The sequence below is a fragment of the Microcaecilia unicolor genome, chromosome 2, assembly GCF_901765095.1.
Source record: "Microcaecilia unicolor chromosome 2, aMicUni1.1, whole genome shotgun sequence".
NCBI classification, from domain to species: domain Eukaryota; kingdom Metazoa; phylum Chordata; class Amphibia; order Gymnophiona; family Siphonopidae; genus Microcaecilia; species Microcaecilia unicolor.
Genome location: NC_044032.1, coordinates 608,332,172 through 608,356,838, shown reverse-complemented (window position 1 = coordinate 608,356,838; position 24,667 = coordinate 608,332,172). Strand labels below are relative to the sequence as shown.

Below are 24,667 nucleotides of genomic sequence, written 5' to 3'. Positions count from 1 at the left end.
CCCGCCCTTCTTCCAGCTGCTCACCCTTTCTTTCATTAAAGCTCTCTGGTGTCTCTTCTTTCTCCACCCACCTGTTCCACCACCTCTTCCACCAGGTTGGAGAATCAGCCTTACTCCTTCCCCTGCGGCCCCCCTCTGGAGACTCCTGGGAATGCACATAGTTTCTCTTATCCTCAGGTTCCCTTGGGGCATGTTGGGAGTTGTAGTTCCTTATTTCTAGTTCTTTCTTGGGGAATGCCTGCCTATAACGGGGGTATTCTTGCTTAGTACAGGGTTCCCCTGAGGCATGCGGGGAGTTATAGTTTCTTGCTCTCCCCTTTTCTTTCTGTTCCCCAGAGCTGCCCACATACTCTTTACAATATGTAGAGGCAAACAAAGATAGGATAAGCAAGAGGAAAAGAAATTGGGAGGGGTAAGGATAAGGAAGGATGGAGAGGAGAAGAATAGAGGGATGGGCATAAGGAGATTGGAAAATATAGTCTAAGGTATAATGATCATCAGGACCAGAATCAAGAGGAAGGGTTTAAGAGTTAAGTAGGGTCATTAGGGTAAGCTTTCTTGAAGAGATGGGTCTTCAACATTTTCCTGAAGGGTAGATGGTCGTTGATTCTTCGGATGGATCTTGGCAGAGCGTTCCAAAGCTGGCTGCCCAAGAAGGAGAAACTGGATGTATAGGAGGTCTTATATTTAATACCTTTGCAATTGGGGAGGTGTAAAATAAGGTGGGTACGAGACGACAATGGTCTGTTTCTGGCTGGGAGGTCAATGAAGTTGTTCATATAGTTAGGGGATTTTCCATATATGATCTTACGAATCATAGTGTAGACTTTAAAATTAATTCTTTCTCTTATGGGAAGCCAATGGAGTTTCTCTCGAAGAGGTGTTGGGCTGTCAAATCTCGACTTGCCAAAGATAAGTCTGGCTGCCGTGTTTTGGGTAGTCTGAAGCCTCTTGAGGATTAGGGTCTTACATCCTAAGAAAACACTGTTGCAGTAGTCTGCGTGTGTGAGTACTGTGGATTGCACTAGGTTCCGAAAGGTGTTCAAGGGAAGATAAGATTTCACTCGTTTCAGAATCCACATCATGTTGAACATTTTTTTTTGTGACGGATTTAGCATGGTTTTCAAATGATAGATGGTTATCAATTGTTACTCCAAGTATTCTCAGACTATCCGATATGGAGAGTTTAACATCTGAGGTGCTAAGAGTGGTCAACCTGCCATGTGGTCATTTTGTTTAAAACAAAACAAACGCCTTTTACCTGCTGCGGTAAAAGGGGGCCTCGGTGCACGGCAAACCCACATACAAACGCCATTGCAGTCCCCTTTTTACCAAGTGTGGTAAAAGGGGCCCTAAATTATTGTCTATAAGTAACTTCATGCTCCCAGGGAACAACAGTGCCTGTGTGGTATATCCATATAGGAAAGAACCCAGGAAATGAAAAGAGAAGCGCTCTCTCTCTCTCTCTCTCTCTTTTACAAAAGCTTGCTTAAACAAACAATTACATTTCCTTTTGCTAACAAGATAGTGCTTCAGTTACACACACATGTAAAACAGTAAAACAGTTCACAATAAAACAGTGAACACTTCAATATTAAATTTCTTTTCACATTTTCAGCAAGTGTTAATTTTCCTTACTTTTTTTTCTCTAGCTCTAAGAATGTTCTTTCACTCACAGGATACAGACCAGTATAATTTTTTCCTGTATATTAGCAATTTAACTCTCGTTCTGTATTCAAGAATTTTATTCTTTGTGTTCATTTTTCTGTGCCTTTAATTTCTGTTTAGGGAAATTAAAGAGGTCCTTATACTAAGCTGCATTAAAATTTTTCTCTTACCATATGCTGTTAACTGCATTGCAGTCGCACTGCACAGTGCCCCTAATAATTAATGCAGCAGGCTGCAGAAGTGGGGAACCAGGTTTGATTCCTGCTGCTGCCTGAGGGTCGGCAGTAGGTTGAGATCCTGGGGAACCAAGTTCAATTCCTTCTGCAGCTCTTTGTGATCCTAGGCAAGTCACTTAACCCTCCATTGTCCCAGGTACAATATACCACTGAGATTGTGAGCCCATTAGGGACAGTGCCAGTACCTGTAAATGAAACTATAAACCACTTAGGTCTAGACGGTGTATAAATACTTAAATAAATAAATAAATAAATTCCATCCAGATTCATATGTGCTCTTGAGTCAGAGATGACTCCTGGTGGCCACACAATGAGGGACCCCCCCTTTGTGTTTTTCTAGGCATGATACAGGTGTGATTTGGTCCCATTCCATACTATACAGTTACCCCAGGATTCTATATATGGCACTCAAAATTGTGCAAGCATATTTGGGTGCGCACCCGATTTGCACACCCAATTTGAGTAAAGAGACAATGATTGGGCACTTAGAATCAATTATTAGTGTTAATTGGCAGCATCTTTTAAGTACATAAGTAATGCCACACTGGGAAAAGACCAAGGGTCCATTGAGCCTAGCATCCTGTCCACGACAGCAGCCAATCCAGGCCAAGGGCACCTGGCAAGCTTCCCAAACATACAAACATTCTATACATATTATTCCTGGAACTGTGGATTTAAATGCACATTTTGCTAGGTGCTATTCTATAAAGATGTACTTTAAGGGGACCATATAAGATAAGTGTGAGGATTAAATCGATCAATAATCTTCAAATCATCCCAAACACTAAAGAATCAAATCATTTATAGTCTTTTCACAGTGTATTCATTATTAACTCCTTCATGTTTTAATACGCGGGGATCTTCAGAATTAATAACAGCAGAGAGCCATCTAAAAAACTTTTCAGTTATAATGATGGAGCAGTTCACCTCGTCATAGATCAACCCGTTTTCTCCTAATTTCTTACTTATTTATATTTATTTATTCATTTATTTTCAGTCATTTCTTAAATGAGTTTCTTCTTGAAAAATTTTTTAAATACTTTTTAAATCTTTTTCCAGAAGAAATAAAGTAATATAACTTAGCTTTTGAAGAAGCTTAAAGCAGCACTATATCTCCAAAATAAACCTCTACCGACTTGGCCAGGTTTCGGAGGTCTTCTTCAGGGAAGAGGTTTACTAAAAAGAGAAAACGTACATCAGCAAAATATAAAAAGTCCCGTCCACCACAAATAACTATTCCTAAAAATAGATTCACTGTGATATACCATTTAAAACTTCATTAGTTCGTACAAACAAAATGGCTGCGGCGTCTTCATTAGCCCCAGCGATTTAAATAGACCACAGCTGATTGAAAAACGCCACTTTTTGATAGGCTCACGTCATATTTTTTTTTTTTTTTTTTTTTTTTTTTTTTTTTTTTTCCTTTATTAATCATTTAATGATTCACACAATAATGTGATTATACAATTCACATTTGAAATAACAAAGATAATTCTTAACATATGGTATTATAAGGAAACAATAAGCATATTTTTTTCGTCCACAGCTAAAGAAAAACGATTCCAAGAAAAGGAAAAGAGAATAAAGAAAATAGGCATTAAATTATTATTACACACTAAATACCTCTAGATTCAGACTCCAGCCTGCAATGTAGGAGGGCATGTAACAGTCACTTCAACTCTAGCATCTAGAAAATCTTTAAGCTGTTTAGGGTCTACAAATTGAAATTGTTTACCCTCAAGCAAAACAGTACATATACAAGGAAAACGTAAAACAAAATTTGCTTTCAGGGCTTCTACTCTGGGACGGAGTTCCAAAAAGGCCCTCCGTCTCACTTGTGTCGGCCTAGAAAGATCAGGAAAAATCCTAACCTTGGAACCCATAAACAGTTTATCTAAATGCCTCAAGGAAAGTCTTAGCACAGCATTACGATCCGGCTCTAACACAAAAGTGACTAACATCGTAGTCCTGTAGGTAATAATTTCCAATGAACTTTCCAGGAAGGAAGTGAGGTTCATTTCTTCACCCATTCCTCGTTTAGGGGGGTCTCCCAATGTCCCCCCAATATTCCAGATGTAGTGGGCCCGAGTTATGGGAGGCAATGAATCTTTGTCCATTCCCAGAATGTCAATCATGTATTTTTTCACCATCTCTATTGAAGAAATTAATGGAGACTTGGGGAAATTAAGAAATCGCAGGTTAAGTCTCCGAGACTGATTTTCAAGGTATTCCAAACGTTTATGTAAGAAATTATTGTCCTTAACCAAAGCGGATTCCAAAGACCCCATTTCTTGAATCTTAGTATCTATTTTTTCAATCTTAAAAGACTGCTGTGCTGTCACTTGTGCCTGAGTCAGAACTGCTTCTGAGAGAATTTTTATATCTATAGTATTTTCTTTTAACATAGTTTGCATGGAAGAGTGAGTATTATACACCATATCCCACAGTGACTCAAGTGTCACTATAGAGGGTTTACCTATACCACCTGATGGCACTAGGGAGTGTGGTGGGGTCTGGGTTCGAGAAAGTCTATTGATAATAGCTTGTGGAAGTACCTTTGAGGCTAATTCAACGGAAAACGCTGAATCCGTGATCCCACTCGAATTCGCCGCTGTCCTCCCCTCTGGCAGCTCCGAATTGACCCCTTCGGTATCGGATGCTGTCTGGGCTGCGGCGAATAATTCACTTCCTGGTTGTGGAGGTTCCCTGCGGTCTTCGGGGCTCAAGGAAACCCCGTCTCCGCTTCCTATCGACGTCGGCACGTCGACGGTGGCAGAAGGAGTCGATGTGCATAGAGGTCCCGGCGGCATCCTGGGGAACTGCAAAGTCAATTGCCTCAATGCCGACGAAGGTCCAGGAGCTGAGGGGAACTCCCTCACCTTCCCCCTCCGCTTTCCCATCGCTAACGATGAGACGAGGGAATCGCAAGAGGCAACAGTCCACAGCGTCCTCAGGGAGCTCACTCAGGTACGTGTGTGCAAGACGCCATCTTGGATCTCCTCAGCGTCAGGTTCCCCAGGCTCACGTCATATTTGTGAGCACCAATCAAATAAGTGACCACCAGTCTATTTCAGAATTCAGTCCATAGGGATGTAAAGCACGGAGCTGGAAAATCCATCTTTGTTCTTTATAGTTTAATAAAGATTCAGTATTACCACCCTCCCATCCTGGCTGAACATGATCTATAACACGCCATCTAATATCTTCTAATTGGTGATTTTGTTCTATCCAATGTTGAGCTAAAGGGGCGGTCAGTATTTTATTTTTGATCCGCGATTTATGCTCATTTAATCTAATTTTAATCGGACGGCTCGATCTTCCTACATAGATCATGTTGCAATGTTTTCAATCAGCTGTGGTCTATTTAAATCGCTGGGGCTAATGAAGACGCCGCAGCCATTTTGTTTGTACGAACTAATGAAGTTTTAAATGGTATATCACAGTGAATCTATTTTTAGGAATAGTTATTTGTGGTGGACGGGACTTTTTATATTTTGCTGATGTACGTTTTCTCTTTTTAGTAAACCTCTTCCCTGAAGAAGACCTCCGAAACCTGGCCAAGTCGGTAGAGGTTTATTTTGGAGATATAGTGCTGCTTTAAGCTTCTTCAAAAGCTAAGTTATATTACTTTATTTCTTCTGGAAAAAGATTTAAAAAGTATTTAAAAAAATTTTCAAGAAGAAACTCATTTAAGAAACGACTGAAAATAAATGAATAAATAAATATAAATAAGTAAGAAATTAGGAGAAAATGGGTTGATCTATGATGAGGTGAACAGCTCCATCATTATAACTGAAAAGTTTTTTAGATGGCTCTCTGCTGTTATTAATTCTGAAGATCCCCGCGTATTAAAACATGAAGGAGTTAATAATGAATACACTGTGAAAAGACTATAAATGATTTGATTCTTTAGTGTTTGGGATGATTTGAAGATTATCGATTCTATAAAGATGGTCACATAAATCTTTTAGCACATAACTGAAAAGGGATGTGGCTCTGATAGGAGCATGGGCAGTTCAGGGGCATTCACTAAAGATGTGCACACTATTATAGAATTCAGAGGATCTGCACCTAATTTATGCAAAAGGATTTACACCAGGTTTCAGGCGGTGTAAATCATCGTGCCCAAAGTTGGGCATGATTTCCGGCATTACGTGCATTTATAAATGATGCCCAACTCAGAGTGACGTTTATAGAATAGCACTCAGTGCTCATTTTTTTTCAGCACCCAAATTTGGACACCATTTACAGACGCTTGTCCTTAATGCACATGTGTTAAGTGTCAAGGTGCTGCATTAACTATTAGTGCAATGATGTTCTAATTCCCATATTAACTGCTTAATGCAGCTTAGTAAAGGAGCCTCCAAATCTTCAACAATTTGGCTGATGCCCCATGAGTAGTATATCCCACCAACATTCATCAAGCCTAATTTGCATATTTTTGACAGATTACCACACCCACATGATCCCACAAGCCAATCAGAAGTGAGGCTACAACCACACCCTGCCCACTTCCAGTCTAAGCTCTGCCCACACCTATCCCCTTTAATGTTATCACTAAATGTGATGTCACAGCCCCACCCCTTTTGCCTAACCCCGATTTATTTGCATAGCCCTGTCTCAGACCCCACCCTTTTACATAATACTGCCTCAAACCCTTCCCTTTTTAGTGAGTTGCAGAAAGTGATGTCATAACCACACCCCTTTTCCCACATGGTGGCCACCATAGGATGCACTATATCACATCCTGTTTCTACTGCTGGTCACCATCTTCAATGGGATTACTTCATGGGAAGTGACGTCAAAAAAACCCTGACACCGCCCTTTACAGCCATGGAGGAATGTGCACAGCATAACCTTTTTTTCTCACAGGAACAACAATAGGCATTTGTTTTCTTTTTTCTTATTTTTCTTTCAAAAAGATACCTTGTGCTTATTTTTCAAGCTGGATTAAGTTAGGACCATCTGTTTTTAAGAATGACAGACTGATTGCTGAATGACCCATTTTAGTTTTTAAAACAAAAGGATTGAGCCCCTCCTCCTTCCCCTCTTTGCTTTAAAGGGCACATATAGACAAAAGCTAAGCTGTTTTAAGTTTAACATACACAAGAAACTGTAGGGGGTCTGGATCATCAGGCTTTCAGATCCATTTACACAGGCAGAAACCCATGAGCTGTGCCTGCAACAGCTGGTTTTCTGTAGCCAGTCCAAAAGGAAAATAAAATCTGTTGAATATTTAAAACAAACCTATAATGTAGTATTTAACAAAGCCGTCTTGTTTTTTTTTTTTTTTTTTTGGAGCGATGTCCTCTTTTGTATGAGAGAATTCACAAACCCTACCCACACAACCCTCCCTTTTTTTCTACATACAGCTGTTTGTAGAGTGCAGAGCCTCCCAATATATACTTCTACCCCTCTCACACCCCTCCTGTTTTCAAGACATCTGTGTGAGATCGTGCCCTGCAGAGCTGGTTGCTGCAGCTAGTTCTGTGAGATCTGACAGTGAAACCAGCAGCCCAACCCACTGCAGTCAAACAGAAAATGATTTAATTTTTTTTTATACAGGGGTTGTTTTGCGTTGGAGATAATCAAACTTACAGGGACATAAGTACATAGGTTTTGCCATACTGGGACATACCAAAGGTCCATCAAGCCCAGCATCAGTGGCCAATCCAGGTCACAAGTACCTGGCAAGATCCCAAAACAGTACATTTTATGCTGCTTATCCTAAAAATAAGCAACGGATTTTCCCCAAGTACATTTTAATAATGGCTTATGGACTTTTCTTTTAGGAAGCTATCCAAATCTTTTTTAAACCCCATTAAGCTAACTGCTTTTACTACATTTTCTGGCTACAAATTCCAGATTTTAATTACACATTGAGTGAAGAAATATTTTCTCCAATTCATTTTAAATTGTGCACTGCTTACTGTTTAAGTTGAATCGTTCATACTGCCCTGCATACACTGTATTGCTTATACTGTACCGCGGATACTATACTGCCTACTGTTTAAGCTGCACTGCTTATTCTGCACTGTTTATATTGTACTACTTATACCGTACTGTGTATACTGTACTGCTTACTGCTTAAGTTATACATGAATCACAGCCAACATGAATACCAAAAAACTATTCATGATAATTTACTTCCTCCCCCTAATCTACCACATATGGACCACTCCCAACTTAAACAACAATCTACCCATAAAACATAAACCCCATAGACAACCCATTTACAACTCACCAGGCCAAAAGAATAATAACCAACTAAAAGGAAAAACAAATACATACGGAAATAATCACCAGAAAGGGAAAAAGGAAACAACAACACCAAACACCAAGAAAACAGGCAACTAATAAACATTAACACATCTACGGCCCGGATCGAACCGTACCATTCAATCCAACTGGGATATGCAAACGCCAAGTCAGTAGTAAACAAAACAGAGATTATAACAGATTGGATCACCACAGACAATCTTGACCTCTTATTCATCATGGAAACCTGGATCCATGACCTTAAGGATCCCATAATTCTAGATTTATGCCCACCAGGATACAAAATTACCCACTTGGCAAGAAACGGGAAAAGAGGAGGTGGTATAGCCATAATATATAAATCCGAGTTCACTATCACAACCACAGCTGAATCCATCCTACCTCAACTTGAGATTGCATTGGTAAGAATCAATCACCCAAACCTGCAAGAACACCTTAACACAATCCTACTCTACAGGCCGCCAGGTAACTGGCAAGACACTCAAACACACCTCGTGGACTTCAGTTTGAACACATGTATCTCTACTTCAAACCTTATCATAATAGGCGACATCAACCTGCACTTGGAAGACCTCACCTCAGCAAGCACCCAAGAATGCAAAGAATTCCTACAACTATGAGATCTTCACGTACCAAATGCACAACCAACACACACCAAAGGACACACACTAGACATTATCGCATACAAATTCGATCCAGACTTAAACCTTACACTAGCAGATACAAAATGGATACCCACACCGTGGTCAGACCACTACAGAGCATACATCGCCCTCCAATGGCGAACGAAAACCATAATCAAAAAACAAGAACGAAAAACCTACAACATGAGAGGAAAAATAGACCTGGTGATATTCTGGCAACAGATCTACTATAACGGATGGACAATAAAGGCAGACACAACCAAATTCCTCCTAGATTGGGACGATAGATGCAGAACAATATAAGATAATATCGCCCCCAACTCAAACTAGAACCTCGCACAGAAAGAACTTAATACCGTGTTTCAACAAAGAACTGAAAAAACTCAAAACACAAGTTAGGAAATTAGAACGTGCGTGGAATAAAAAGAAAGACGATCCCACACTTAATGCTTGGAAACAACTCCGAAGAAAATATAAATACACCATAAGACAAACCAAAAGACTATACTACAAAACTGAAATTGGACCAAATTACAAGGATACACATAAACTCTTCCAACTCGTGAATAAACTACTAGACACCACACCAGTCACGAATAACAGCAAAGACACACCAGGAGCTGAAAACCTCGCAAAGTACTTCAAAGAGAAAATAATACAACTGCGACTTAAAATACCCGTCAGCCCCATCGAATACGCTACAATCCTAGACTGTCTAGACCCAAACCCTGGAATATACCCAACAGATAGGATTTGGACTGAATTCGAGACACTATCGGAAGATCTCATCTCCCAAACGCGTAAAAGATTTGCCAAATCTTATTGCAAACTAGATATATGCCCAAATAACTTGATGAAATCAGCCCCCCAACACTTTATAACAGATCTAACGAAACACGTGAATTTTATGCTACAAAATGGACTCTTCCCAAAGGAGAAAGGAAACATTTTTATTCACCCCCATACCCAAAGATGCAAAGAAAAATGCGAGTGAACTAACCAACTACAGATCAGTAGCATCCATTCCCTTAATAACCAAAACAACAGAAGGGATGGTAATCAAACAACTCACAGACTATCTAAACAAGTTCTCAATACTACACGACTCCCAGTCAGGATTTCGCTCTAATCACAGCACCAAAACAGTACTAATTACGCTCATGACTAAATTCAAACAAACGATTGCAACCGGCAATAATATACTACTTCTACAATTCGACATGTCAAGTGCCTTCGACATGGTTGATCATGGAATCCTACTACACATCCTTGAATACTTCGGGATCGGAGGCAACATTCTTAATTGGTTTAAAGGATTCCTAACCACACGCTCATATCAAGTGACATCAAATTCGATTACATCAACCACATGGACACCTGAATGTGGAGTTCCACAGGGATCTCCCCTCTCACCGTCCATATTCAACCTAATGATGACACCCTTGGCCAAACTACTATCAAATCAAAACCTCAACCCATACATTTACGCTGATGATGTAACGATCTACATCCCATTCAAACAAGACCTAAGAGAAATTTCCAATGACATCAACCAAAGTCTACATATCATGCACTCCTGGGCAGATGCCTTTCAGTTAAAGCTCAACGCAGAAAAAACCCAATGCCTAATACTCACCTCTCAACATAACATGAGCAAATTTACAACCATCAACACAACAAAACTAAATCTACCAATTTCGGAAACCCTGAAAATTCTTGGAGTTACCATTGATCGGCACCTAATTTTTGAGAATCACGCGAAAAACACAACCAAAAAGATGTTCCACTCAATGTGGAAATTAACAAGAGTAAGATCATTCTTCCCAAGGACCGTCTTCCGTAATCTGGTACAATCATTAGTACTCAGTCATCTAGACTACTGCAACTCACTCTACGCTGGCTGCAAAGAGCAAATACTCAAAAAACTCCAAACAGCCCAGAACACGGCAGCCAGACTCATATTTAGAAAATCAAAATACGAAAGTGCAACACCCCTACGAGAGAAGCTACACTGGCTCCCACTCAAAGAATGCATCACGTTCAAAGTGTGTACCCTAGTACATAAAATCATCCATGGTGACGCCCCAGCCTACATGTCAGACCTGATAGACTTACCACCCAGGAATGCTAAAGAATCATCTCGCACATTCCTTAATCTTCATTTTCCCAACTGTAAAGGTCTAAAATACGAATTAATGCACGCATCAACCTTTTCCTATATGAGCACACAATTCTGGAGTGCACTGCCATGCAACCTAAAAGCGACCTATGAAATGACCAACTTCCGTAAACTACTAAAGACCCATCTCTTCGACAAGATATACCACAAAGATCTAAACATGTGAATATCCCACATATATCCAGAAATGTTAATAATGCCTTCTGTTATATTACTATCATGTATTCCATTACCATGCAACCCAATATCCTTCTGTAACACCAATTGTCTATTCTCTTCTCTTTTCCATTATCCATGATGTACTGTAAGCCACATTGAGCCTGCAAAGAGGTGGGAAAATGTGGGATACAAATGCAATAAATAATAATAATAATTACTACTTCCATCTGTATAGACTACAGAAGCCTGATTGAGTCATAGCAACTAGATTTTAATCAGAAAAATGTTGTTGCAGCTTAATCGCCATAGCTGCTTCCTCAACATGAATATTTGCTAACGGGTGATAATTTGAACTTTTCTGTGCAGTAACTGCAGGGGACATTCTATGCATGCCCCTTACAATTACCCATTAATTTTTGCAGTTAAAGCACAGTAAGTGCAAATCTTTACTACTACTACTTATCATTTCTATAGCGCTACTAGACGTATGCAAATCTTTGCCACAGTTTAGAAAACAGGCCCGTTGGGGGTGGATTCTATATATGGCGTCAAAACAAATCGGTGCCAAAAAAAGCGCTATTCTATAAGGCGTTTAAAGTTAGGCGTGGTTTATAGATTACCATTTTGTCCAGCATATCCCCCGTATTCTATAACAACACGCGATAATGCTAGGAACACCCCCATTCCACCCATGACCCCATGCTCCCCTTTTTTTTACTCACATAAAATTTTGGCACAGATCCCACGCCTAAGTTTACATGCATAAGTTCCAATTAAATCTAATTAATGCCAATAATTGCTTGTTAAAAAGCTCATTATTGGTACTAATTAGCTCATTCAATTAAATTGCATGTACAAATTGGGTGCACGCCCAAATTTGCGCAAGTAATTTTTGGCAATTTTTAAAGAATTAGGGGATTAGTATGCAATATGTTACTGTGTACTAACTGCAAAGCATAGTCCATGCCCTTTCCTCATCCATTCCAGGGTAAGAAGTTAGCATGTGATTTATATATGACTAGCCGTTAAGCCCGTAACAACGGGATAGTTTTTTGTTTTCCTATGGCCTCCCCCTGTCCACCAACCCTGCTCTCTCCCTTGCCCTCCCCCCATGTCCAGCAACCCTCCTCTCCCCCCTCCCATCCGCTCCATCCACCCGTGTCCATCAACTGTTCTCTCCCCTACCCTCCATCCTCGGGCTCCCATTCACCGCGATTGTGACTCCTGTGCCCTGCCGTCCCCGCCATTTCACCATCCCCGGCGTCGCCCCCCTCTTTCTGCCGTTGTCGTGTCGTCAGTTCTCCATCGCTGCATCTGTTTCCCTCAGTTCTGCCCCCTCCTTCCCTCCCTACTCCCTCTTCCTCCGATTTCCACGCCCATTTCCAAGCCCTCCTCCCTATTGGGCTGTACTACTGGTAGAGGCGGGGCTTGGACTTCTACACTCTCAGCGTTCCGACTCTACTGCGCATTTGCAGGTGAGTCGGTCACTTGCCGTTGATATGGTTGATAACTGCTATGCCAGCACAGCAATAGTTACCATATGTTAATTCACATGCTAACTGTTTAATTCACATTACTAAATAATTTTTAAGACACCCTTCTTATATAGCATTTTGGTTCTTCAAAAAGAATGTCAGTGGTCTTTGAAATGATTTTTATTTATCCAGGTACAGGTGGTGTTTTAAAAAATATTCATCACATTGCCTGATTTACCCTTCTGTTGAAGTGTTGAATTTATGTTGTGTATTTAAGTATAAACCACTTGGAGGCAGCAAAGCACCTTTTTTTTAGTAACGCATATAAATGTTAAATCAAGTATTTCTAGTCCAGTGCATCAGAAGAGAGAACAAATATGAAACTCGTAAGTAAAATGCGCCTGCATGACAAATTAGGAAAAATTGTGAGGCTTTTCCTTTGAAATGGAACAAAAATGAAGTAAAAGCTATTATTAGCAGGAACCTGCTTTAAAGCTTTTTACTGTTAAGTATATGAGAGAGGAAGTTGAATCTCAAAAAAGTGTCTTTGGAGGGATGGAAAATTCCCACAGTCGCTATTATGTAGCGAGTAATTACATGGGATGTGGTAGAAGAAGAAAAGAATGCCAAAGCTGTCTGTTCAATTGAAAGAGGGAGAACCTCAATAAATAAACCATAAACCAAACCATATCTGTTCATTAATTCACTCCCAAATGGCTCATGTGCAAATGAATTACAACAATGGAAAGTATAGGGCCCTTTTACAAAGGCATGGTAGGCTCTATGCATGTGCAGCGTGCATCAAAATGACACTAATGCCAAGCTGAGGGAAGATCCACCAGGAGGTGGAAAACTCAAACACCCCACGGTAAAAACAACAATGTGCAAAAAGTGGGAGTACGACCAAGGAAACCAGACGCTGGAAGACGTTCTTAAATAAAAACTTTATTAGAGATTTGAAGACTCTTTTTTTTTTTTGACGTTCTTAAATAAAAACTTTATTAGAGATTTGAAGACTCGACACGTCGTGTTTCGGCCGTCAAGCCTGCATCAGGAGTCTGCTGTGCAGAGTGCTGTAGAGTAATGACGGTGAAAATGCTCTGGAAATCTTACAGCAGTCTTTTACACGGAGAGTTGCTATAGAATGATAAGGTTAATTCTTCAAAAAATGGTGTGGTAGTCTGCTGTGCAGAGTGCTGTAGAGTAATGACGGTGAAAATGCTCTGGAAATCTTACAGCATTTATACTACTAACAGTGCGAGCAGCGCTCATGACGAATTTTTTCAGAACAGTCTTTTTCAAGACTACCACGCCATTTTTTGAAGAATTAACCTTATCATTCTATAGCAACTCTCCGTGTAAAAGACTGCTGTAAGATTTCCAGAGCATTTTCACCGTCATTACTCTACAGCACTCTGCACAGCAGACTACCACGCCATTTTTTGAAGAATTAACCTTATCATTCTATAGCAACTCTCCGTGTAAAAGACTGCTGTAAGATTTCCAGAGCATTTTCACCGTCATTACTCTACAGCACTCTGCACAGCAGACTCCTGATGCAGGCTTGACGGCCGAAACACGACGTGTCGAGTCTTCAAATCTCTAATAAAGTTTTTATTTAAGAACGTCAAAAAAAAAAAAAAAAAGAGTCTTCAAATCTCTAATAAAGTTTTTATTTAAGAACGTCTTCCAGCGTCTGGTTTCCTTGGTCGTACTCCCACTTTTTGCACACTAATGCCAAGCTAGCACCCCCCCCCCCCCCAGTGGTAATTTCAGATTTGGCGTGCGCCCATTCCACCGGAACAAATTATTTTTTAAATTTTCTACTGCGTGTGGCATTTCTGGCGTTAAATTTTTCAGTCAGTACCGGTTTGTTATGAGAAACCGCATAGCACAACAAGTAGGTCATACAGAAGAGTGTAAACGGGAACCTAAGTTCATGAGAGTAGTATTTTTGCAGGGGCTAATTTGCTTTTTTCGTTCACAGATTCCACATCGCAGTACAAGGTTGGTTGTTCCCTTGATAAAGCCTGTGACGGCGAAATGGGACCCCGTCGGGCGTACAAGAGTGAAACCAAACTGCACCTGCGGCACTAAGATAAGTGTTCGTTTTGATGTGATTATTTGCTAATTAAAGTTTTACTTGGAGTTTTTTCAGCCGATGAAGATTCCACCGCGGTCTAACAGACGTTATGATGTTCTGAATCGGGAATACAGAGGCTTTTTCCTCCAACAACACAAATAGCAACTGCCAAATTATATTTGGCCACTTCAGTTGGTGGAATAGCATTTGTTTTGAATCATTGTGGCAGCATCCAAATTTTGAATAAAGTTAAATAGCAGTTAGCCAAACAGAGAGGGTAACCAGCATACATAGAAAGTACACAAACAAAAAAAGCAACATTGGGCCTTCAAGACTGAGACAACAGGAGTATTTTATTGGTAAATGACCCGACACGGGCCATGTTTTGGCGTTAAACAACGCCTTCCTCAGGGGTCAAGGTTTGGGTGTAAGTTGTGTGAAGTTTGTATGTCTCCAATGTCTCAAAAATGGGGATAGAAAGAACTTCACACAATGTTTTCCTACATTGCGGCTGCCTTTTATATGACAACATTGTGTGAAGTTCTTTCTATCCCCATTTTTGAGACATTGGAGACATACAAACTTGACACAACTTACACCCAAACCTTGACCCCTGAGGCAGGCGTTGTTTAACGCCGAAACACGGCCCATGTCGGGTCATTTACCAATAAAATACTCTTGTTGTCTCAGTCTTGAAGGCCCAGTGTTGCTTTTTTTGTTTGTGTTAAATAGCAGTTGGCACATGCTGACTGGTCAACACACGTGTAGCAGGTGAGCCCTTATCGCTAGATCAATGGGTGGCGTTAAGGGCTCAGGCTATAAATAGGCACACACTGGTTTCAGTCTTACCACAGGCCCTTTTCCCGGCCCATTGAAAAAAACCTCTTTTTCTCAGATGCAATAAAAACTGGCCCGGCGCGCACCAAAAATACAAAGCCATACTACCACAGCAGGCCACTTTTTACCGTGGCTTAGTAAAAAGACCCCGCTTGAGGCTGAAGCCCAGATTAATATGAGAGACAGAACAGCAATGAAGTGTTCAAGGCTTAGGACTGAAGTACATTTTAGGAAAATTAAATCCAGCTGCATGGTTCTCCCTTATTGGAAGGGCTTTATCTCTCCCAATAGACCCTATGATAAAGAGGAAGCACATTAACCTCTGCTTCCAACAGGCTTGTATAGACCCCAGACCAGCAAAGGTGAGATAGCAGGTAAATACTCCTACAGCTTTTTGATTCTCATGGGCTGGGGGAGGGGGAGGAAGGAGGGGGATTGAGGCTTCTTTAAAGTCAAAATATAGCAATGTGGGTGCTGGCTGATATTCAGTGCTGGCACCTGCATAGCTCAGAGGGCACAATTAATACAGCTTTTGAGCTGTTCTAAATTCACCCGCTTAGTTATACAGGTGCCAGCACTGAATATCAGCATTTGCATAACTGCCGGATCCTCCCAAACATCACCCCCTGTACCACCCCTGACCAGTGGTGTAGCTACGTGGGGCCACAGGTGCCTGGGCCCCCTCCCCCCCCACCACACACATTTTCTCTGGGCCCCTGGTTTGGCTGGAGGGCACTGGATGAAGGCTTCAATTGGCGGGGGTTGGGGACCCCTGCCAGCCAAGGTATTTGCAGTGGCGGAGCTTCAGCTGGCAGGGGTTGGGGACCCCCGCCAGTCAAGATGTACAGTGGCGCAGTGGGTGGGAAGCACAGGGCGGCAAGGTGGCAGAGGGGAGGCGGTGAGGTGGGGGGGTGGGGGTGGCAGACCAAAATGTGTCCCCCCCACCTTGGACTCTGGCCCCCTCCCACTCAAGGTCTGGCTATGCCCCTGACCCTGACCTGCTCATTTTTTTTATGGGCGATCAAAGGCAATATTCACTGCTCAATTTAGTGCCACTGAATATCAGGGGGTAAGCAGCCACAAGCAATTTTAGTGGGCAGCAGCCTCTTCTGCCCACTTAAATCGCTTTCAAAGGGAATCCCAATATATTATGTATCACACAGACACAGACAGTTCTAATTCTTGATTCAGACCTTGTGGGTGAACAGTACCAAACCTGACTATAAGTCTCTGCTCTTAACAAAAATGTCATCACAATTGCCACTCCTCCAGCAAAGCTTTGGTTTTGCTAGAATCAGCCTTGCAGGGATGCGGCTTGTCTATAGGCTAGTGCTTCTTAAGCCAGTCCTTGGGGCGTACATAGCCAGATGGGTTTTCAGGATATCCACAATGACTATGTATGAGATAGATTTGCATTCCAAGGAGGCAGTGCATGAAAATGTATCTCATACATAGTTATTACAGGTATCCTGAAAACCTGACTGGATTGAGAAGTACTGCCATAGGCCACAGACTGTGGTTCCTACAGAATGTAGTAATAAGGCCCTTGAGTGTGATCAGTAGGTGTTGACATTGAAACTTTCTTTCCCAAGTAGTGCATAACACTGCCTCCACAGCATTCCTGGCCCTAGTTATCCAATGGAAGTAGATTTTGCAAATTTTCCAGGAATCAATCCGTTTTAAATAATAGAGTTTTGAAAACTGCATTTTTCAAAATAAGTTTTGTGCTCTATCCATCAGTTTTATTGATGTTGAGCATATCTTATTGTAAGAATTGAAGGTTTTATGGTTTTTAGAAGTACTTTTTGTCATTTTCAATGTGGCGAACCTTTGACTTCCAGCATGATGCACATAAATTTGCTAGCTTAACAACTGATCAAGAAGGAGGTTGTGGCAATTATATTTTTTAGACATCTGGTTGTTCATTTTCCTAAATTGCATTGTCATCCTGCTCATTCAAACACATTTTTTTGTTTTAGGCTTTGGCTGTAGCACTATTAGGGGAAAGAGCTTTCAGAGTCCCCAATAGGTATTGTTTGATTTATTATATGAAAGAATGCATAATCACATATATTTATATTGGATTCCTTTTAATTTCATCATCTTTTAACTCTGTATTGGACATGTTTATGCATGTGTTAGTATTTAGTTTTAATATTCAATATTTCAGGTTCAGGTTATATTTATTTGATACACCGCTTAAGGAAAACAATCAAAACGGAGTACAACCCACACATAAAATCAAAACCATTATCTGAAAAGAACTCCAACCATCGAAAGGAAACCATCATTGTTTTATTATTTATTATGATTTATTTAGGGCCTCTTGTATCAAGCCACATGCTAATGGTTTCAGCGTGGCAATACCTCACCGGGAGCCACTAGCACGGCTTAATAAAAGAGGCCCTTAATTATTTGATTGTTTGATAGAGAATTGTGTGTGTGTGATTGTAGTTTATTTATTTCATAGAGAATTGTTTATGTGTGTGATTTTAATTTATTTATATGTCCTGATTGACAGTTCAGCTCCTGGCACAGCCTTTTTGAAGGTGAAATGTGGCCACCTAGGACATCTTGGATAATAAATGCTTTTCTTTTCAATTTGTTGGTCTGTCATACTTGGGAAGTACGTTCACTGCCTCAACAGCATTCCTGGCCCTAGTTATCAAAGGGAAGTAGAGTCCTGACCTGGAACCAAACCCAGGTCTTCTGCTTGTAGCACTGCCACTCAACCACCAGCGGAGCTTGGTTTAAGCTTTATTTGTTGCTGTTTTGTTTTTTCTATAACTAGCTGCACTACCAGCTTTTATTATATGTGGTATCATTTAACCCCCAAACCCAAGGTCTTTTTTCTTTAGTGCTGCTGCAATGACTCATTCCCTATTTTATATTTATACATTTGACTTTTCCATCCTAAATATAGGAGGTCTTTTCCTAAGCAGTGGTAAGTCCAACACGGGCTTACCGCTCGCTAAACAGGAAGTAACGCTGGGCTGTCGCAGCAGCCCAGCGGTAGTTCCCACCCCCAGTGTGCACCATTTCAGGTGATACAAAAATATTTTTTTACTTTTGTAGCGATGGTGTTTACTGCTGGGTTAGCGCGGGAGCCCCTACCACCACCTGAATGGGTGGCGGTAAGTGCTCCCCCAAAATGGCTGCGTGGCAAGTGCTTCACTTGCCCCACGACCGTGTCTTAAAAAACAAAAACAGTCTTTTACCTGCTGCAGTAAAAGGGGGCCTCAGTGCACATCAGAAACACAAGCTGACACCAGTTCAGGCCCCCTTTTGCCGCAGCTTAGTAAAAGGACCTCATAATGCCTTTAACTGAACTTTGTTGTATTACGTTCTAAATAACAATAGCAACAAAACCTCAAAACAAAGAGAACTGGGTTTGATTCCCACTGCAGCTCCTCGTGACTCTGGGTAAGTCACTTAACCCTCCATTGCTCCAGGTACAAAATAAGTACCTGTATGTACTATGTAAACTACTTTGATTTGTAACCACAGAAAGGTGGTATATCGAATCCCATCCCCTATCTAAAAATATCTTCCTAAACTTAATTTCTCTTTAAACTGCCTTTCTTTTAATTGTTTGTGAATAATTAGTACTGATTCCTGGAACCCTGAGAAACTGAATAACAAGTCTGACTATCACGGGGTGGTGGTGGGGGGGGGGGGGGTGACATTTTGAAATAAGAGTCTGACACAGACATATCACTCTCTTACAATTCCTGAACTGTGTAATTGGTCAATTTTCTTAAGACGTTAGGGCTATTGTATTTTTCTCATACCAGAAAAGAGTCATGTTGGACTGGATTTTCAGCTCTACTCAATGGCAATTTACTGCACTGCACCTGTGAATTGTGTAGAGGTCACAGTGTTCGCCATATAGAGTACCAATGTATGGATTTATTTATTGCCCTAAGCTTTGAGAAGGTCTTGAGAGACAAAAACTCCCAAATATAAGTGTATCAGAACAATAGCCTGAGAATACTGATTAGTTATAAGGTGTATTCCTATCTCATACAAGACAGATTTTGATGCCCTTGCAAGGGCTTTTCAAAGTGTATCCTTGACTATGCATTCATTTTTTGATCAAACCTGACAATATTATAGTCTCACCATTACCCTGATGATAAATAAGTCAAATGCTTCTACTCAATGTTCTGCAGGAAGACACATCATCTGAGGAGAATTAGTCACACTCACGTAAGTTGGCCTAGAAATAATTGAAAACATCATTACATTGTGAATTGTCTACATGCTCTATATTTCAAAAGTAGTGTAAATGAAAGGGTAATGGAGAAATACTTTCTCGGTGAACAAACAACTTTATGATTGATGGTAGTCGATGTATGGACTTACAGCTTGATAAATTACTGTTGGTACCTAATTTTTCTGATACTTTGCTCTTAACAAATTATGTGGGCCTGTTGAAGAATTGCATGCATGTTCCATTTATGGAGTTAGATAAACTGTTTTTTAGTGTAAAGCATGATGTACACATGGAAACAGGCTCTTATTAAATTGCATATTGGTATTTATAAAAAAAGTATGAATACCACAAGATAAGGGCTACTTGAACGTGATCTATGTATAAGTGTTTAGGGCACTGCTTGAGTGGGTTGCAGTGTACATGCATGTTTATAAAATATGCATATGTTACATGCACACATGCCCCTGGATTCTATAAAGGTCGCCCAAATATAGGTGGGGATCACAGATCCATGTGCAAACTAATTAGTTAATGAGCCATTAACAATTGATTATTGAAGTTAATTGGCACTAATTAGGACTTATTTGCAGATCTGCCTATGTGTTAATTCTATAATACTGCACATCTAAATTGTCTCTCATACAACTCATAAGGAGGCATGACTAGGGGAGGGACATGGGTGGGTCAAGGGCATTCCCAAAATTTAGGTGCAATGTTATAGAATAGGGTCATTTACATGCCCAACTGCCATTGGCTGTGTGCCAGCATTTACACCAGTTTTCAGCAGGCGTAAGTCCTCGTGTCCAAAGCTAGGCAAGGCAATGCACGCTATGCGCTAGTCTATAAAGGTTCCTTAGCACTAAGCAACGTTTATAGAATTGACACTTGGCATGGATCTTAATGGCTTCTGTTGCCACCGTTTATTGAATCTAGCCCATGGAGTAGAGGAGTAGTGAAGGAGTAATGAAGTGATTAATGTAGTGGGCTGAGAATCAGGTGAACTGACTTTGATTTCCAGTGCAGCTCCTTGTGACCCTGGGAAAGTCACAACCCTCCATTGACCCAGGTATAATAACAGGGAGGGGAAGTACATGTATATAATGTGTAAATCATTTTGGTTGTACCACAGAAAGGTGGTATATCAGATGCATTATCTCTTACCCCATTTACACCTTAGACTTCAGAAAACCCTTGGGGGATTATTTGAAGCAATATGGTGATTTGCAAGGATCTAGTAACCAAATCTGAGCAACTTATATCAAAGTTACCATCCAGCGTGTAGAAATATGTAGATGAAGACCTTCAGTAATATGAACTTGTTTTTGATTTGCTCATTTAAACAGGGTCTCTCGATTTTTCATCTTCAGACATTAGTGGAACAGCAGATTTAAAGGCCCAGAGATGAAGTAATTCTCTCTGATGTAGAGCTGCTGAGATCGAAATTTGTATTCATGGATTCTTAAGTATAGTGGAAGGAGAAGTAAGGGAAATAGTGTTAGTTCTGATACCTGCTGTAGTGATATTTCTGAATGAATTTAGATTGACAATATTTGAATGCCTGGGTCCCTTTTACAAAGACATGTAAGGGCTTGTGTGCATGCAGATTGCATCAAATTGGCATTACCGCCTGACTAATTCTGAGTTTGGCATGCACCAAAAACACATGGTAGAAAATAATTTTCTACCACAGGGGCATTCCTGGTGGTAATTGGCAGTTGGAGCGTGCTGGAGGGTTACCGCATGGGTAGCACATGAGCCCTTACCTCTCAGTCAATGGGTGGCATTAAGGGCTCAGGCCATAAATAGACATGCACTGGTTTTAATTTTGCCACGCGTCCATTTTCCTGCCTAAAAAAACTCCCTTGTTTCCAGATGCCTTGGAGAAAAGGTCCAGCGCATGTCCAATACACACACCCTGACTACCGCAGGCCACTTTTTGGCATGCCTTTGTATAAGGGCCCCATAATTGCTGCTATATAAATTAAGATTTATCACTTGGACCAATGATTATGCTTTATGGTTGAGTTCAACCAGGACATTTCAAGCTCGGCTGCAGAATCTGAGGAGAGGCTCAGGGAAGAGCGCCCTCCAGCAGATGCCTTTATCACACAGCTGTAAACAGCAGAAGCTTTGATTCAGGTAGGCCAAGGTTTACCTTGAAATCTAGGCTACAGGCAAACTTGGTTTGATTAACCTTGAGTTCACACTGAGACTGTGGAGGTTGTCAGGGACAGGCTGGAGAAGATTATGTGAATTTCAAGAGACTTTATTTTGTACAGTCTGTGAAATGTACAGTGTTCAGTACATTACAGAATTCCTGCAGAGCTGGAACTCATGAAGAACAGTGCAAGCCTAAAACTAAGATATATTGAATTTATATATTTTCAACTTTTTGTGTTTTGGATTGTTTCATAAATTCTAAACTGATCTCTTCCCTGTGTTCTTCATAATTTGCTGACTTTACCTCTGTCTATCCTATATTAAAAAAAAAAAACCAAAACAAAACTTCCTTTCCTCGGACTCAGAGATCTACTGCTGGTTCCTATAAGTATCTATACTCTGTCTTCTGACTTTATAGTCCCTTCCTACCCACCCCTAAGCTAGTTCCTTCTATATAGGAAAACCGAGAGACATCGTCATTAAACCCTCTATTGGACAATCTTGCTTATTAATATCCCTTAACACAGTACACCTCACACTTGTTAAGCATATCAACATGTCTTTTATTCAATGCAGAATATGTTGTGCCTTAGTCCTAAGGCAAACCATCTGGAACCTTAGAGCTTGCCCCATCTGTCTCCAAATACCAGCTATGAAAGACAAAATAAAAAAAAAACTCAAGAAGGAATTGGCTGCAATTAAAGAAGCATCCATGACTACCCAATTCCCAGTCAATTTACTACCAGCACCTCCACAGAGAATAAAGCAAAAGAGGAATAGATGGATCACAGTAGGTTCAGGTAGACCATTATATAATTCCTTTGATGCACTGAAGCATTATGAACCTCAGAAAAGAAATCCGGAGAAGGAGCCAGAGATAAGCAATATAACTCAATCCAAAAGACATCCCCAAAACAATGATAGATCAGCTCAAAGCAGAAAACTCTTACTGCTAGAAGACTTTATGAGAGACATTAATTTAGGAACACAGTTCAGAAGTCCCAATCTTAATTTTCTGTGAAATTTCAAACGTATTTCTCAATAATGTTATTGGACAGAAAACAGAGGGGAGGGTTAAATGGCCATTTTTCTCAATGGATAGCTTGAGGAAGGATCTGGTGAAGCTTGAAGAATGGTTCAAAAATTGGCAACTATGATTTAATACTAAGACTGGTGTGGTATGGTGAGAATCACACACAGCTCTTCAGTGCTGTATTCAGTTATAGGTTGTTAAAGTTATCAGTGCAGTACATAGAGCTGCTAACAGGTGTTATCTTTTGGATGTCCTGCTGTTTGCTCAGGACATTCAGGCTCTGGATGGTACCTGCTCCCTAGAGATTAGGTGCAGGGTGCCTGGTTGGAGTAACGAATAACTTAAGATATTTCCTTCTCCTTCTCTAAGACAAGAGGGGCATACAGCGTCCATGTTCCTTCACACTGAACAAGCCAGCAGCCTTCTGCAGGTTCTGATACTAGCCCTGTCACTTTTATAAATGGGACCTAACACACTTTTTCTGATCTAGGGCTGCATTATATAATTGTGTGTGTGTGTGGGGGGGGGGGGGGGGGGGGGGGGGGGGGGGTGTCTCTGCTTCTACCTGGCCCTTCACATAGATTATCATACCCACTACTTTATTTCTCTCATTTTCCAGGAGCTTCTGAACTGTTCTACACAGATCTTCCTCCTTCCAGAAAGATCTTGTGTCTTCCTTGTAGGCCACTGTGTAGTGACGATAATGGCTGTCTAACTGCTGCGGATGTCAGATAGATCCAATTCTGCTATTAGATGGCTTAAACTGAAACAATCAACTAAACAAAAGATAACACCCCCCCCCCAATGTAAATAATCAACAAAAAAAGAAAAAAATGCAGAAGGACCAATTCAATCCCAACGCAAGGATACAAGCAAAATTTAATTTCTTGGACAATGCAATTGGTACTCTATGCTACAGAAACTGAACTGATGACTCCTGAAGCAGGTGCTTAGTAATCGAAACACAGATCTGTGTCAGGTCCTTTTGAAATATCTGCTTTTAAACATAGAAACATGATAGCAGATAAGAGCCAATGGCCCATCCAGTCTGCTCATCCACAGCAATCACTATCTCCTCCTTTCCCAAAGAGATCCCACGTGCTTGTCCCATGCTTTCTTAAATTCAAACACAGTCCTCCAGGGCCGTGCCTAGGGTCTCTGGCGCCCCCCTGCAGACTATCAGTTGGCGCCCCCCCCCCCCCCCCCCCGTGAAAATGATCACGCCCCCCCCATGAAAATGATCGCTCACCACTTGCCACACTGAAAGGAATTGTCAGCAATATTCTTAGAAACAAATTGCTATACATTGCAAAATAAGATAGCAGATGTAAATTCTCAAAGTGGACATATTCCAAATGCTAAAATGAAAATAAAATAATTTTTTTCTACCTTTGTTGTCTGGTGACTTTCTTTTTTCAATCATGCTGGTCCAGTATCTGATTCTGCTGCTATATGTCCTCTTAACTCCATTTTCAGGGCTTCCTTTCCATTTATTTCTTTACTTTTCTCCTTTCTTCTTCATTTCTTGCTCTATATCCATTTCCAGCAATTTCTCCTCTCTCCCTGGGTCCTGCCCTCCCATCCATGTCCATTCTTGTCCCTCTCTGCCCTTCCCTCCTCCATCCATAGCCAGCAAGCCTCCTCTCTCCCCTCCCCTCCATTTCCAGCAATTTGTCCTCTCCCTGGGCCCCCATGTCC

General features: G+C 40.9%; 1 pseudogene; it reads right to left on the bottom strand.

The window, feature by feature from the left end:
* Positions 1-3,000: 3,000 nt before the first annotated feature.
* Positions 3,001-24,667, bottom strand: part of LOC115462218 — a 77,441-nt pseudogene continuing 55,774 nt past the window's right edge.